Source organism: Rhinolophus ferrumequinum, chromosome 11 (assembly GCF_004115265.2).
Source record: "Rhinolophus ferrumequinum isolate MPI-CBG mRhiFer1 chromosome 11, mRhiFer1_v1.p, whole genome shotgun sequence".
Classification (NCBI taxonomy): Eukaryota; Metazoa; Chordata; class Mammalia; order Chiroptera; family Rhinolophidae; genus Rhinolophus; species Rhinolophus ferrumequinum.
In genome coordinates, this window is record NC_046294.1 from 64,722,214 (window position 1) to 64,738,738 (window position 16,525).

General features: G+C 49.0%; 1 protein-coding gene across 7 annotated transcripts in view; it reads right to left on the minus strand.

Moving 5' to 3' along the window:
* The window catches only part of SMCO4 (single-pass membrane protein with coiled-coil domains 4), a 64,341-nt gene extending 49,963 nt beyond the window's left edge, over window positions 1-14,378 (minus strand). For 2 of the 7 annotated variants that reach the window (XM_033119063.1, XM_033119058.1), the window contains exon 1: window positions 14,044-14,378. The gene's annotated coding sequence lies outside the window, so the exon portion shown is untranslated. Of the gene's footprint in view, window positions 1-5,533; window positions 5,553-14,016 lie in introns of those variants that run through there. The other 5 variants (XM_033119064.1, XM_033119059.1, XM_033119061.1 and 2 more) reach the window with 4 other exon arrangements.
* Window positions 14,379-16,525: the final 2,147 nt, after the last annotated feature.

Sequence of the window (16,525 nt, forward strand, 5' to 3'; positions counted from 1 at the left end):
GCACACAAATCATCAACCCTGGTGTCCATCAACAGGCCGCACCCATTGTCAGCCACACATGCCCTTAGCCAGGCCATTCCCCGCCCCCCCTGACAAATACACAAAGCCCGACCCTAGAATTTTCCAAGGAGAGACAGACACTAGTAACCGCCCTTCTGCAATCAAGTGGTGAGCTCAGGGCAGTGTGTACTCATGACTCCAACCACCACAAACCAGAGAACCCTGCTCTCTGAGCCTCGGTGTCCTGGGTTCAAATCCTACCTCTGGAACTACTTCACTCTCTGTGGCCTTAGGCAAGCAACTTTGTTTTTCTAAGTCTCAACTTCCTCACTTATAGAACAAGGAGTTAAAAAAAAAAAAAAAGATCTCACAGTGAACTTACTTAATGCACAGAACTATATAGAATGGTTAAAAAGGTAAATTTTGTTATACATATTTTACCATAATAAAAAATAAGTTAACATTCGTATTTTAAAAAAGGATCTCACAGATTCATAGCGAGGATTAAATAAGATATCATAACGGCAAGTTCCCACAATACCTAGCACATATTAAATTCTAATAAATATTTATTATTTATAGTACTTATAATAATTTCTATTATAAAGACAATACGTGATCAATATAGAAAATGCTGAAAATATAAAGATAAAATCTCCTGTGATATCGAAACCCAGAGATAATCACTGAAATTAAATGCTTTATAGTATTTTTCCCATGCATAGGCAGTGCTCAAATTTGGAATGTAATAGATATACCATTTTGTAATCATGATCCATTCTTTTCTGCCTTACCAGTAATTGCAAAAACAATTCTCACAGCAACATCCAGAAAGAAACGGACTTGGTTCAAGGCAAGGATAAAAAGTTGCATGAAACTTGAGACAGGGACAAGGAACTCACGTTGAACAACTGGAGACACCTGCCTCCAGCCCAGGATGCAGATTTATGCCAAATACCCCACCACCTGCTGTTCCTCCTTTCCTCATCAAAGTTCATGCAGAAAGTAGGCATAGGCACTCTGCGGGGTGGGCTGGGGTGGGGTGGGGGTGTCTGGCCCAGGAGGACAATGGCCACCGGGAAGCTCTGTGGAACCTCTGCTTGTGTCAGGCTCCACAGCACAGAGACCTCATAGTCCCACTGCCCTCAAGGAGCTCCTACTATGAGCAGGGGAGCGTGGGTGTGGTGGGGGAACCAGCTCATCCAACCCCCAGGTGAAAGACGAGGTCACTGAGGCCCAGGGAGGCCCAGGACCTCCCCCAGGCCACAACGATGAGCCTGGCCCCACCAAGGGGCCAGAAGACTGAGCTCTCATGGCTCTGAGCTAACACACAACATGCTGCCTGCTCCGGAGCCCCGCAGAAAGCTGCCAGGGCCCTCATCCAGTAGCTCCTGCCCATCAACAAGTATTTATTTACTAAGTGCTCAGGCATGTGAGCGCAGAGACCAGGGCCATCCCAAGCACAGGCGTGGAGGCCGTCATACGGAACACTTGGCACTGTCTGGCTCTCCCCCTTGGGCAAGGCCTCTCTGCCTCTCCCAAGATCAGACTGCACAGACTCCTGGGGAGGCTCCCCACGTCAGAACTTCCTTGTCATAGGCAGAGAAGGCTGCGCAGCTCCAACGGCAGCTCCTCTCAGGAAGCGCTTTTGATGTGCAGAGGGAAGCACCCCCACAAACACATTTTGAATGCTCACTTTCTAGCTAGGAATAGTCTTCACAACTTTCACTTGGTAGGGGTGTGTGTTTCGTGTGGGGAGGGTGGGGGAATAAGCGAGTGGCATCCAACGGCAACTCCTGAAATCCCACAGAAGAGCAGCTGCTCCTGGCGCTGGGGAATTCTATTTCCATCTCCACTTACACATAATTTATCTTCTGAAGCGGTGCTCCCCAGAGGATGACAGTGCCAGTGTCCTCCCAGATAACCGCCCTCAGGGGGCTGCTCCTGGCACTACCATAGGAGGTGGAGGTAGGGAAGACAGGCTGAAAGCAAGCCCACCCACGGCCCACTTCTCCAGCGCTCTAATCACTAACACGCCAGGCCCTTTCCTTTCCAGGCCCAAAGAGGAAATTAAATGTCAGCCGGATAAGGAGAGTTCCCTTCAGCCCTGACACGCCAAGGAATCTGAAGTTACAATTCCCACAGCAACCACGCACACCACAGCAGCACAGGCCTCTCAGACCATGAGGCCTGCCACGCTGAGGACAAGCCACCGTCTCGAGTCCCTTCTTTTCAATGACTGATACTCAGATCGCAGGCCGAAGTGTTTTTATGGCAAAAGAGAACAACACAGCATAGAACTCTGCAGGCCAGTTACCAAACGGGCCTGTGCACAGGGACCCCAGAACAGCTCACTCAGTCTCTGCACAGGTACTTCTGGACAGCCCTCCCTGCCCTGGATTTTCAAGGCCAAATGGAGCCCGTGGCCCAAGGGAGCTGACTCGAATCTTTTCACGGCACAGTGACTTTATCCACAGAAGGACCCAGGGAGCTGAGCACTCTGAGCTCGCACACTGACCTCAGCATTTTCTAAATCAGGCGGGGTGATAAACTCCTTAACCATAGGTGTAGCGTTCACCAGGCAGGCCCATGGCCAGAGGAGAACATGCAGCTCCCAGTAGGGCTGCTGCACACGCTGAGTAACCTGGCAGTTCCAGCCACCCCAGGCTTGTCTGCCTGCTTTCTCTTTTTCACACTTGTGGTTTAAGTGTGGAGAGGTGGATGGGTGAAAAGGCATCTAGAGGAGAGAACAGAGCAAAGGGCAGTGGATGGAGGGTCAACAAAGCAGTGATGTTTGAAAAAGAAAATGCAGAGAAGCAGTTGCTACAAAGTATCTAGGCTCACAGCTCTGCAATGGCCATCTGAACTTGGAACAGAGTCCTGAATGGGGTAGTCCATGCCAGTCCTGCTTTCATTCATGCTCACAGCCACACAGCGGCTCCCATCTCCCGGGAGCAAAAGGCCCAAGTCCGCAGACTGGCAAGGACATACTTGATGCTTGGTCTCCTCACACACTCGGGCCTCACGTCCTCCTGCTCTCTCTCTCTCTCTCTCTCTCTCTCTCTCTCTCTCTCTCTCACACACACACACACACACACACAGGAGCTTAACCACGATGCCCTGTCACTATTCCAGCAGGTGCACATGCCAACCGCAGGGCCTCTGCATTTGCGGTTCCCTCTGCCTAGAGTCCTCTCCCTCCCACATTAGCTCCTTCACCACTCCCGTCCTCCAGCAGGAAGCTCAAACACTAGTTCTCAGCAAGGCCTGCCCCGATCACCTTGCAACACCTCCCAAATCCACCTCTGTCCCTGGCACTCCCCCTGCTTTTCAGCCGTCATCACCACCTCACATACTGTCCTGGGTTGAACAGTGTCCCCCCAACATCTATGTCTACCTGGAACCAAAGAATGTGACCTCATTTGGAAACAGGGTCGTTAGAGATGTAATTAGTTAAGATGAGGACACACTGGAGTCAAGTGAGCCCTAATCCAAGGCCTCGTGTCCTTATAAGAGAGACAGACACAGGGAGAAGGCCGTGTGACGACAGAGGCAGAGACCAGAGCTGGGCTGGCATAAGCTAAGAACACCAGAAGCTAGGAAAGAAGCATGGAACAGATTCCCTCAGAACCTCCAGAACTGTGAGAGAATAAACTTCAGTTTATGGTCCTTTGTGACAGCAGCCCTTGGAAACAAACACACATACGATGGATGATAATCATTTATTGTCTGTCATCCTTCAGTAGAAACTAAACCCCAGGAGAAACAGGATTTTAGCTTCTTTTGCTCAGTGCGAGATGCCCACACATAGAAGTGTCTGGCACCAAATAGGCACTCAATGAACATATGCAGAATGAATTCTGAGTGAACGAAGATGAGCTGAGGACAGAGGCAGGGGTGCTACAACCATCCTACAGAGGGCAAAACCGAGATGTCCTAACTTTGCTCAGAGACAAAAGAGCCAAGACCAGAACTGAACTGGGACTTTGTTCATTTGATAAACATTATAATACTGAGTTCCTCTAGTTGCAAAGTGCCACGCCAGCCCTCAGGATAAGGTGTTACTCACTATCCACAGGTGTACGGGGAGGGACAGGAAGGGCAGGCTCTAGCCTCAGCTCTCCCTCAATGAGGGCCATGACCTTGAACAAGGGAGCTCACCTCTGGGTCTCAGGGTCCTCATTTGCGAAGTGAAGGCTGGATGAGAAGCCAAGTCTACCTGCTCTCCAAGGGGCAAACAAGGCTTGTGTTAATGTGTGCTGCTTCTAAGACCTCTGGAGCCAAGGTGGAGTCTCCGTTCCGCTGACTTACATTTAGGGCAATGCATTTGGCACTTTCCACACACGACTTTGCAATCTTTCTCACACCACAGGCCACTATTATCACATTTGCATGGCTAATTTTCACACACATTATCTGGACTCATGTTACAGGCCTCTCTGCAAGCCATACAGGCTGCCCAGGTGCCGCCTGCATCCTCGCTGAGTAGCTCTGCACCTCCCAGGCCTGCAGACAACAGGCTCACACACCAAGCTTAGCTCCCAAGAGCAAGGTTTCCTTCTCCCCATCTGGACCTCGGGGACCTGGGATGCTTTACAGGTCGTGGGGACAGCCTTCCCCACACGCAACCTGCAGGTCTCAGCCCTCCAGTTTGGGTAAATCACCAGCAAATTAGGGACTTCAAATGAACTGGGTGTCATCCACGAACGTGCACGCACACACACACAGGTGTGGACCTTGCTCTCTGAGCGGTGCAATTACAAACGACCAGGTGTATGAAATCAGCACAGACATCAACCCCAGGGCCAGCACTGATAGGAACATAACCAGTTAGAAGGTATGAACGTGAGCTTTGGACCCGGGCAGGCGTGAGTCTGAATCCCAGCCCTGCGTCACCTTGGACTGCGCCTGACTCACATCTCTGCGATCTCACCTCTGTGACCTTTCACAAAGGCCTGAGGACAGACCTTAGCAAAACACCTAACACTCTGCAGTCCTCTTTTCTAGTATCTCGAAGTGGGCAGCACACGGCAATGTGGAGAAGACGGAAAGACTCACAGCCGCAGAATGAGGAGATCTGGACCTCATCTCTGCTCTGTGACAGCTGGTCATGTGGCGGTGGGAGCACTTCACCCTGCAGGGCCTCACTCAGCCTCCCCAGAAACAAAAGGGAGAGGCTGTACTACGGACCCCCAGCAGTCAGTCCATCTAAAAAGCGGGGAAAGTCCTCTGCATTTGGGGCCGGGGGGCATTTCACAGCAGGAGGACTGGTATGAGGAGAGCACATCACATCACACCTGCTCTCCTCCCTGCAGGAGGCTCCCCACCAGGTTCCCGGCCTGCACCCCTTCTTCACTCCCATCACCCCAACAAATCCAAATCTGCCTCAAGACACTTCCTTATCTCCTGGCCTCCCCACTTAACATTACTAGATTATGTGCATTTTTATATTTAGCAAATGTAATGTGCATTCATGCGTTTAAAAGCATTTATTAAGGAAAAGGGGACACAAATGGTTGTAGTAGTTACTTACAATTACTGAGTCCTTACTCGGTCATGTGCTGAGCGCTTCACAAACATGACCCTCTGAGTCTTCACAACAGCCTGTGAGGCAGGTACTAATATGATTCCTGGTTTACAGATGAGGGAACAAGCCCAGGGAGATACCGTGTTTCCCTGAAAATAAGCCCCAGTTAAGACCGTCAGCCAGACGGACGCATTCAGTACCTTATGACTGCGTTCCAGAAGGTGACATGACTGTATTTGAATGAATGTAGATTGTTGTACATGAAAAACATAAGACTTCCGATGAAAATAAGCCCTCATGGAGCAAAAATTAATATAAGACCCGGTCTTATTTTCGGGGAAACACGGTAAAATAACTTTGCCTAAGTCCCAAGTCATAAGGGGCCGAGTGCGAGCGGGAACCCTGCTGGACCTGACCCTAGAGTCTCTTCACCACCCCACACTGCCGGCCTCCTCTGTCACTCTTCTCCCTGGTCTCCCCTGAACAGCACATAAAGGACACTGTCATCCAATAAGCCAGAGCTTCCCCAAACCCACTGGGCAGCTCAGCCTGCAGGGCCGGCCCAGGTAAGCCGATCTGTGAGGGCCTCCAGATGCCTCCTCTACCTCGTCAGGCCCCTGTGATACCTTCTCAGAAACCGTGGCTTCTCGCCAAAGCTCCCAGGCTAAGGGACAAACCATCACACCCTTCCCACAAGCCAGGTAAGAGGGGAAACCACACCGCTACAGGAAAGGCGCGCCACACACAGAATCTTGTTTCATTCACCAAATTCCCAGAGGCTATTCCAGAAGCAGGAGTGTCTGACTTTCCGGCAGGAAATCTTTCACTGTTCTCCCAGCTCAGCTCTCCCCGGTCTTGAATCCCTGCCTTGGCAGGGCAGAGCAGAGCAGCCTGGTGTCAATGTGCTGGTTACACACGCTTGCTTCCTCGGGGGAGACGTTGGCAGAAATACTCCGGCAGGTCACCCCAAAATTAAAGTGCTGTATTGCAGTACCTCACCTCTGGGAGAAGTGGACAGAATGAGAAAGCAGGAGCACTTGCTTCCAGTGCCATGGTGCCACCCCCGGCGACAGGACGCTCACAGCTTGGTCCTGGAGGGCTCGGCTCCCTCATCCTCCAGGGTTACTGCGGACCCGCCCACTAAGATCCAGAAGCCAAATGAGGAGTTTCACAGCCTCACTAGTAATCGATGAAATGCCTACTAAACGCTCTCCATGTCTTTCACCTAGAAGAACGTCAGCCCATGGGGACATGGGCAGCCTCATCCAGTCCCGTTAGTTTAAACCACTACAGCCTTGGAAAGCACAGTGTGGGTATTGCTATAACAGCTTAGAACCTTTGACACACCAATTCCACTCCTGAGAAGCACGTGCATATGTGCAGAACAATATGTATATATGAAGATATAGCAGTAAAGCCAAGGAATCAGTTCATATGTCTATCAATGGGGGCAGCCTCATAAATCATGATCTAGCTATACTATAGAATATTTTGTGGACAAATTAAGAGAGAAGAGGTACATGCATGAAAACATCTACAAGATACATTGTGTGCAAAGAGAAAACAAAATAATGAAACAATATATATGATGCGACCAGCTTGATGCTTACAAACGAAACAAAACTGTATGTACCATGTTTCCCCGAAAATAAGACCTCACCGGAAAATAAGCCCTTGCATGATTTTTCAGGATGACATCCCCTGAACATAAGCCCTAATGAATCTTTTGGAGCAAAAGTTAATATAAGACCCGGTCTTATTTTCGGGGAAACACGGTATTTGTGTCTACACAGGCTGATGAACAATTTCAGAATATGCATCCAACTGTTAAAACTGGTTACCTCTGAGGACCCAGCAGGGAGGTGGGTAAAAGAGGACTTTACATCTTCTGCTATGTACTACAATGTACTATTTAAATGGAAGGGTGGGTGCAAGAACACGTATTACCTACATCATTTAAGAAAAAAGCAATTGAACTGATTAAAAACTGCCACCACCATCACCAAAACAGGGTTCTTATTCTGGTGGGAAATTGCTGCACCAGTTTCGAACAAGTTTTGGTGCCACACTCCCAGGTCTTCCCAAGAGTGACTGACAAAGTTCAAGTCCAATTCCTAAGCCAATGATGACAGAAGGATTAACAGGGATGAAGGCAAAGGTGGGATGTGAGGAAAACTGTTGGAAAAAAAATCTGTGGAAGTTACAAACCTGTCCTACCCTTCAGCTGCCCAGTTCTAAACTTATTCTGGGACTTTCTTCCCTCTCACCCCCATAGGATGCAAAAAAACCAAAAACCAGGATTAAGAGAGAAATCCCTTTCCCACAGCAGAGGGAAAGCCACCTGCTGTCACTAACAGTGCTGCTCCCAGGGGAAGCCAAGGAAAAGGCCTGGCCAAACTCCACCTTCCCGACAAAGGCGCATGTGCCAGGCTCCTCAGAGTGTGGGGAGAGCAAAGTCTGGCAGCCCCGAAGACCACTCATTCGAGTCCCGCCACTTTGGCAAACAGCCCAGGCATCTTTTCACACTCACTACTGAAATCCAAACTGAACCAGTACACAAATCAGATGGTTCTGCCAACAAAACAGCAACATGTGGAAAAAGGAGAGATAAATCCATGGTTGTATATATATATATATATATATATATATATATATATATACACACACACACACACATATATATATATATTCTTTCTGCTTGCCCGCAGTAACACTTCTGTAGACTTTTTTGCTTCCCAGTAATAATTAAAATACACACACATATGCGCACATACACGCAGCTAAACATGAGGCAAAAAGAAAAAAGAAAAAAAAAAAAAACAAGGGGCTTTGCTTAGGACGTAATGTTCAAGAGGTAGGCATGACTGCTAACATCCCCAGGCAAAAATTCTCTCCATTAAAACAGGTATCCTGTTAGTGCCAGACAAACTCACTGGGCACTTTAACAGCCTGCAAGCTAGCGGGCTGCCAAGAAGTGCCCTTAGGTCAAGAAAAAGAGGTGACATCTTGCAGGGAAAGGGGTACCATCAAGCAGGAAGTAGGGGAGCTGAGTCTTCTGCAGTGACTCAGCGCAGAGATGGCTTTCGAGCAAGCCAGGGAGCAGGCATTCCAATAAAGGTAACCCTCAGAGTAAAGGTAAACCCTCCTTGCAATGAGGACGCGGCCCAAATAAAGCCAGAACCTGATCAACTGGCCTGACCCACGCAAAAACATACTATCTGAAGGGCATGGGCATTATGCCATCTGGAAAACAAAAACCCAAGCAAGTTTATTACAGAGTCTGGCACTAACTAGGGGAGAGGGCATGAGACAAGCATATTATTGACATGGCAACAGTATATCCTACGACAGGGACACGCGGACACTAGCCATCAGGACCAGTCGTCTCCGTTTGCTCTGAACGCAGTTCACCCAAGTATGAACCGGCTCCCTACTGAGACTGCACCTTTCAGGATAAGGTGGTCCCTCCTCCTGGAAGGCCTGGCCACTGCTGTGAACTCACCCACCACCCTTCCCACTTCCCAGCCAGCCCCTCTGTTTGGTGACTACAAGTCACCCACACCTAGAGGTGGATCAATTTTGGGGGAACAGTCAGAACTGAGGCCCATACCTCCTGGGTCCACCAGGAAACAGCAGGGTATAGACTACACCCCAGGGAAGCTTCCTTCTCTGGGGGCTTTTCCCCTTCAACAGTTTCCACTTTGAATGCTCAAACCAGCATTTCCCTAAACGGAGTCTGAGGAACCTGAATTCCATCCTCTTAGATGCTCCTAGAAAGGTAGAAATGAGGAGGCCATGGGGTAGACAAAGTGAGGGGAAGGCGCTTTCGGGTTTTACCTTCTCTACCTGTCAGAAGAGACCAAAGGAAACAATTTTGTTTTCTGCAAAGACTGCTTTCCATCTACAGTTTGCATCTGCAATACGGGGGTTGGGGGGCAGACACTAACCACTACCTATCCTGACACATCTGCTTTCTCCGTCACCACTGCCACTATCTCAATGTCTTAAGTTCAAGCCTTCGTCATCTCTCGTGTCAATTACTCTAATGGACTCATTTCTCTACTCCTAATTTCACCCTCCACACAGCCCAGGGAGCCAGCTTTCTAAACCTTCTCTCCCTTAATGAAAACTCCCAGCCCAGAGGACAGAGTCCAACCCTGGCAGGGAGTGTGAGGCCTCTGCCTGCGCAGGTTTTGGAGTCGCACAGATCTTGGCTGACACTCAGACTAACCACTTGCTGGCGACGTGGGCGCACATGTGTTTCTGTGCCCACTTCCTCCTCTGTGCACTGGGAATTACACCATTACACTGGGAATTCAACCTCCAGAGCTGCTGTGAAGATTAAATCTAAGTTGTAGAGAGTCTAGCTCTCAGAGCACCTCGCTACCTATCCCCAACCTGGCTCGGGCAGCTGTGCACTTCACCACCTGGCTGCACTACCACTTCATGTGGAATGAATGCGAAGTAACTCAAGAGAAAAGAAGGCACATTCAAGATCTAAAAATTAAGGGTCATAAACATAAAAATTAGGCTTCCAAAATGTGAAAGACACCAAAATCAACTCATTTGGAAAATAATACAAAAGGAGGGAGGGAAGGGAAGGAGAAGGAAAACATTACTTGGAAGGAGAAGGAAAACATTACTTTGGGAAGAAATGCTTTTAAAATATATAGTTCCACGATTTTTTGGACTTCATTTGTTCCAAAGATTTAGAAAGATTACATTTCAAAAGCTCATAGAGGATATACTTCCATTTTTTAAACCTATTTAATTAATATCTTCAGAAAACCTAAGTGGTACTTTTATAGACTGAATCTTAAAATTCTCAGAGAAATTCTGGCACCAGTCACAACAAACACCCTCTTGGAATTCAATTTCCTTTTCAGCATACAACTTACTATGGAAACTCATTTATAATGCCACCACAACCAGTCAAAATCTGCCCGGAGCAAAGAAAGTTCAAAGCCCCACAAGAGAACCTTATAGGACTTGATGGAAATTGGCCTATACTTAGCCAAATACTGTATCTAACAGATTTCTCCCACACCACATTTTCCAGCTTTTACTGTCAGATTCAACTCTTCCATCTTCTTCCCAAACCATGGTTGCCCTGTCCTCCCACCTTGCATTATAACTTTTCCCAATTCCTCCTTCCAGCTAGAAACCCCCTAAATTCAGTATCTTTTCCTTGTCCACAAGATGAATAAAACCGGGCAAAAATGGGCGAAGGGAAACGAGCTACCTCCTCCATCTTCACCTTCCTGTCAGAGACCTGTCCTTTCTAGCTTCTAGTTTCGTTCAATTCCAGACTTTTCATTAGGTTGGTGCAAAAGTAATTGCGGTTTTAAAGGGTCAAAATAATTGCAAAAAGCGCAACGACTTTTGCACCAACCTGATAGATGATGGCAGGGCCTGGAATCCTCACGCTGGGTGTCGGGGGCTGGAGCGGGAAGGCAAAAGCAGGAAGAATTATTCATAAGTACAGAAGGGTATTTTAAAAACATTCTCCCCTTGAGGACAATTCCTATTGGAAAACTTAATCAATGCCATTATTCCAAGTGCCTGTGGGCAAAAGGAAAGAAAGGGGCAGATGCCAACCTTCACTGAGTACCCACTGCAATTCACAGATAATATAAGGCCGATAATATTCTGATCTTACATATGCAGAAGCCAGGCTCAGAGGGGTCAGGCAATGGGCTCAGGATGGACCCCCTGGCCCACTGGACACCAAGACCCATGGACTCATAAGCGTCAACTGCTTACGTTAAAACACTGTCCTGGACTGGAGGGCACTTTACAGTGTACATGTTCCTTTCCATTACTTTACCTCATTTAACCTCACAACCCTGTCGAAGAGCTACGAATTCCTTTTTACTATTATAGAAGGCTGTCTGGTTTCAGAGATCATCAGTGACTTGTGCAAGCCAGCTGTAACACTTACAGAGTTGTGCCCTTTCTGAACTCTGTTTTCTCACCTCACAACGCCTGATAAATGGAAGGGGTTCAGATGATTAACTATTATTAGCATCATGACTTTTATTGAGTATCCCTTAAAGTAAAATTTAAACACACTCACACACACACACACACACACACACACACTACAGATATATTAAAGATTCAACCTAATTAGTCAAGCATTTACTTGTCAGAGAGGATATAATTTTACCACTACCTCAAACTCAGAGATAGCCACTAACAGCAGCTTTCAAAAAACTGACCAAAAAAGATTACTGAAAATTATGTGGTTGAACCCAATATGGATTTTGAAAGCTACTAATGGAAGAAAACAGGACAGGAGCATTCAGTTAAATACAAAAAAATCGTCCTCTCCTTCCAACATCATGGCTTGATCATTAATGTGCGATTTGACCTGACCGTGTCATTTCGACTCTGTGATAATCCTTAGTATCCAAAACGGGACGGCCATCAGGTGACCTGGAAGTTCAAGTAAGAGGCTGCCCAGGAGGTCAGGGGAAAAGGCGTGAGTGGACAGTTATTACCTTGAGCTATTTTTAATGTGCTGCGACTCATGCATTGTTTGTCTATTAATTACACTCACTGGAAAAAGAAACCTGGGAAGTTCAGAAATGTCTTATGCAACAGGAATCAGTTCACCACTTAAGCCAGAATGAAAAAGATGACAGAAGTGTGGTGGTAGAAGGATTGCAACGTCAGTCAGACAGAAGGAAATCGACAATACTTTGGCAATGAGAGATTCTGGGGACATTCTCCAAGCAAGGCTACACCAAGACCCATCCAACTGAGCATCCACTCCATGCTTGCTGGTTTAAAGAAAAAACATTCAGGTCCACAGGTGAGATAAATGTAATTTTTTTAAGCACAGTTAACTTTATAATAAAAATAGCTGGACAGCCATGTACACTAATTGCCTGCATGAAACTAGTATTCATACTCTAAGTCTAGTACCAATTATTAGTTTTTGGTTTTCTGTTGCTTTTTGCAATCATTCTTGCTTCTCATATGTTTTCCTTTAAGTCCATCCTAATTTCTTCATAAGAATAGGCTGAGGTTGATTTAGTGTGGCTGATCCAATCTCACAAGGAAATAGATCTGTCTCTCTCAGAAACCTACTCCTGCCTCTATCAGACTGTCTAGCTCTATCTTTATATCCCATTTCACAGATAAGGAAACTGAGTCCAGAGAGGGCAAGTGATTCATCCAAGGTCATACTCCTTGCTAATATATTTAAGACTAGAACTATGGCTCAAAGAGGCCCCCAGTGTAGGTCTCCAGCTTAACACTGTTGCACATGACGTGACAAACTTGTGTCTTGAATACAAAGTTTATTGGGGTGGCGGGGGGGAAGCCAACATGAGTCATCTCCAGTCAAGTGGCACCCTACAGGTTGTTCGAATAATGCAGTCAGCATCTCCAGAACCACTTGTTTCGGAAATAACCAACCTCAGCCAGAGAATAAAAGGCCATGTTTTATACCCCCTTCAGGATAACCAAGATCCTGTAAGCAAAGGTGCGACTGGGCTTCAGGGACCCGCTAGCCCAACCCAGGGAAGCGGACACTGGCAGTACTGGAGAGGGAATGGCGTGGGTGTAGGTGGTCCGAGTTGTGTGTTTCAGACATTTCCAGGCGACGGTTATGATATCAGCCCATTCCGACTCACCTTGGTACCCTTAAATATCTCATTCATTGATGGGGTCCCTCCTCAACTTCCGCAGGACAAAAGCATGCAGTCTGGGAGGTGAATGTGGCAGACGGGGAGGAGCGGTATTCGACCCAAGCAGCAGAGGAAGCAACGATTGAATCTCTCCCCCCACCTCTTACAGGAACTCCCAATTGGGTCTTCAGACACCAGAGGTGTCCCCAACTCTGAGCCTGGCCCCTCCAAGGGTCTACAGCGAAAGAGGCGGGAGGAGGCAAAGCCCCAGTGCTCTATGCAGCAGCCGGCTGGCCTCCGGCCCCCAGGCTCGTCCCTCGTGGGCCCTCCTTTCCTCCCTCCCTTCTCACCCGCAGAGCCCCCGGCTGGACACTTGTCCACTCCCGCCCTAGATCCTGCGTGCACCCCTTCCTCCCCGCCCACAGAGGACCCGTGCCTGCCACCTCCCCAAATAGGGCCCTCCCGGCCGCCCTGCCTCCGGCCGGGGACCCCCTCTCCCCGCGTCCTTCCGACCTCCGAATCCGCCCGGCACCCGCACTTCCCGCCCTCCACACGCAGGCTCCCGGTCCGCCCCAACTTTTCCCGGCCGCGGCCCGGGCCCCGCAGCCGCGGGGATTCCGTGTCCCGAGCCGCGACGGGCGGGCGGGCGAGCTCGCATTCCCTCTGCCCCTGCCCGCCGAGCCGGCACGAGTTGCGCTTGGGACCTGCTCGGCGCCCGGGCCTCAGCGGTCAGCCCGGCGCGGAGGCGGAGGCGGAGCCGGCGTGGCGGGAACCGCGCTGTCCCAGCGCCCGCACTCCCGCCGGGTGCCGGGTCTCCCAGCCCGCCCGCCCGCTCCGCCGCTCCCTGCCCACCTGCCCGCGGGCGCCGGCGCCGCTCACCTCCTGCCGCGCCGCCGCCGCCACTGCCGGGAATACGTGGCAGTGGCCGCCGCCGCTCGCGCTCCTCGCCTCGCCTTGCCTGTCCTCTCGGCGCCCGTGCTGGCGGCTCCGCCACGCCGGACCGCAGCGCCAGGCGCCCTCTGCCGCCAGGAAGTCGAATCCTCTCGCCCTAACCCTAACTCGGCGGCCGCCCCCGCCCCGGCCTCCGCCGCCCCTGCTCCTACCAGCCCCGCCCCTGGCTCGGTCCCAATTCGCTTCCGAGCGTGGGCCGCGGAGCCAGGAGACTCGTCCTGCGAGCCCGGCCCCGGGCCCGCCGCCGCCTCCGGGGAGTCTGCCCTGACCACCCAGCCACTCGATGCGCTTCCTCCCGCTCCAGTGCAGCCCGGGCAGAAGTCATCCTCCCGGGTTGAGACATTTCCTGTTTCTCTGCTTCGCCCACAAAATAGTAAAATCAGGAGGGGGTGGTGGTTAGGGGAGCAAACGTGTCTCTCGTGCTCACCATTCTCTCTCCTAGGGCGGCTAGAGTAGCGCCCGCCTGGTATCCTGAGATGCGCAATAAATACTTCTTGAGGGAGCGAAAGAGTGAATGAATGAGGAGAGATTTTTGCCTCTCCCCACCCAAATAGGCTTTTAAGCCTCAAGATATCCTGACGTGGATTTGTGTTATTGTAAATCACACACACACACACACACACACACACACACACACACACACACCGCGCGCGCGCGCGCCCGCAGCTTTGCATGAATAAATGGGATTCACAATTCCCCACCTCACACTAGCCCCGAAGCCGCAAGACACCCACAGCTAAATATTACAGGATTTTAGTCAAATAGACTTCGGTTTTACATCTACCACTTAAAGGCTGGGAAAACTGATCTCCCTGGGCACGGTTACCTCATCTGTAAATTAAGAATAGTAAAATCTACTTTTGTTGGGAGCCTTAATTGAGATCATGTATTGTATGTAAAGCACTTCACACACACACACACACACACACACACACACACACACACCCATGCATATACTGTTGTATATAAATGGTAGCTATTGTTGGTACATTACTGACCTAGGAGATAATAAAAACTATAGACAAAATGTAAAATAATGGCCACCTACATTTTCAAAACCTGAGGACAACGATAATACCTCTTTGTATATGTGGTATTGTCACCTATCCAACAGGGCCAGCCCTGGGAGCAAGACCTCTTCAGTCCCTCCTCTCCCCACCCCCAAGAATGAACTGGTCTTGATTTTAGTAAGAGCTGTAGAAGTGGCTCTCCTGCAGGTTTTCCACCAGGGTTTCAGTGGCCAATCTCTCAATTAACAAGTGTTTATTTTATTGCAAGGCAGTGAACAGGTTTGGGGCCCCTGCAGGCCTCTTACTGGTTTCTTCTTGCCCCTCTCTCTAGGCCATCTTTTCAGTTCTGACAGTCTCCTTCCTGCTCCACACATAAAGCAGCAGTGAAGTGGCATCAGGTGGGACTGGGCTGGAATTTCAGTCCATCCACCTTGGGCTTTCTGTACCTCAGCCCCCTCGATTGTAAACTGTGGAGAATAACATTTATCAGTGGTATTGAGAGGGAATTGGTGATCCAGTCTGTGAGTGAAGTCCCTGGACTGTGTATGTGTTTAATACAAGGAAGCTATTGATTAGTTGATTTAACAAGCACTTGGGGCACATCTCCTGAGTGTTGTAGGTGCTGTGAAAGTAAGGGAAATAAACCTGGATGAGGTCAGATTCCTATCCTCAAAAGTTTGAGGTCTAGCAGATGAGATAGGCAAGTACCTGTTAGAGCAGAGGAATTGGGGGTGCATGGGTGCATGGATGGGTGCAAGTATGAAATTAGCAAGCCTCAAGTTCCAAATTGGGACAGAATTGCAGTGTGAATTACTTTAATTCATTATCATTATAAATGCCATTTTCCTCTAAATATTATGTACGTAACTTCCCAAGGCCACTACTAAAAATTAATGAATAATTTTATGAGGCAAGCAGAGCCATTTAATGTCGGATTCAGTCCCTTAATAAGGTGACTTCAAATGCTTCCTTATATTAATAATAATGTGTATATTGTACCTTTGTGAACGCACTATCATTTATATAAGTTAAAGTTGCATATCTTGCAATCCATGTCTAAGAGGGAAAGTTCACATATTGTTACACTAATGGCCTCAAATGAATCATATGTCGGTACCCACGCCCTTAGGGTAGCCCCCTCCCATATTGACCCTGTTCTTGGCCATGTCACATGCATTGGCCACTGGGACATCAGAACATAGCAAAAGTAGGGATGTTTGATGAGCACTTGTACAGTACTCCTTCCTGTTTTGGAACGCAGTATATAAAGTAAAGCAATGTGATCTAACTTCCTTGAAGATGAAAGACCCAGTCAGAGAGAGGCTTGCCATCCCAGCTGCGGCAGTCCCCAGCCAACCCACCAGCTGAATGCAGCCACATGAGTGAGCCCAGCCAACCCA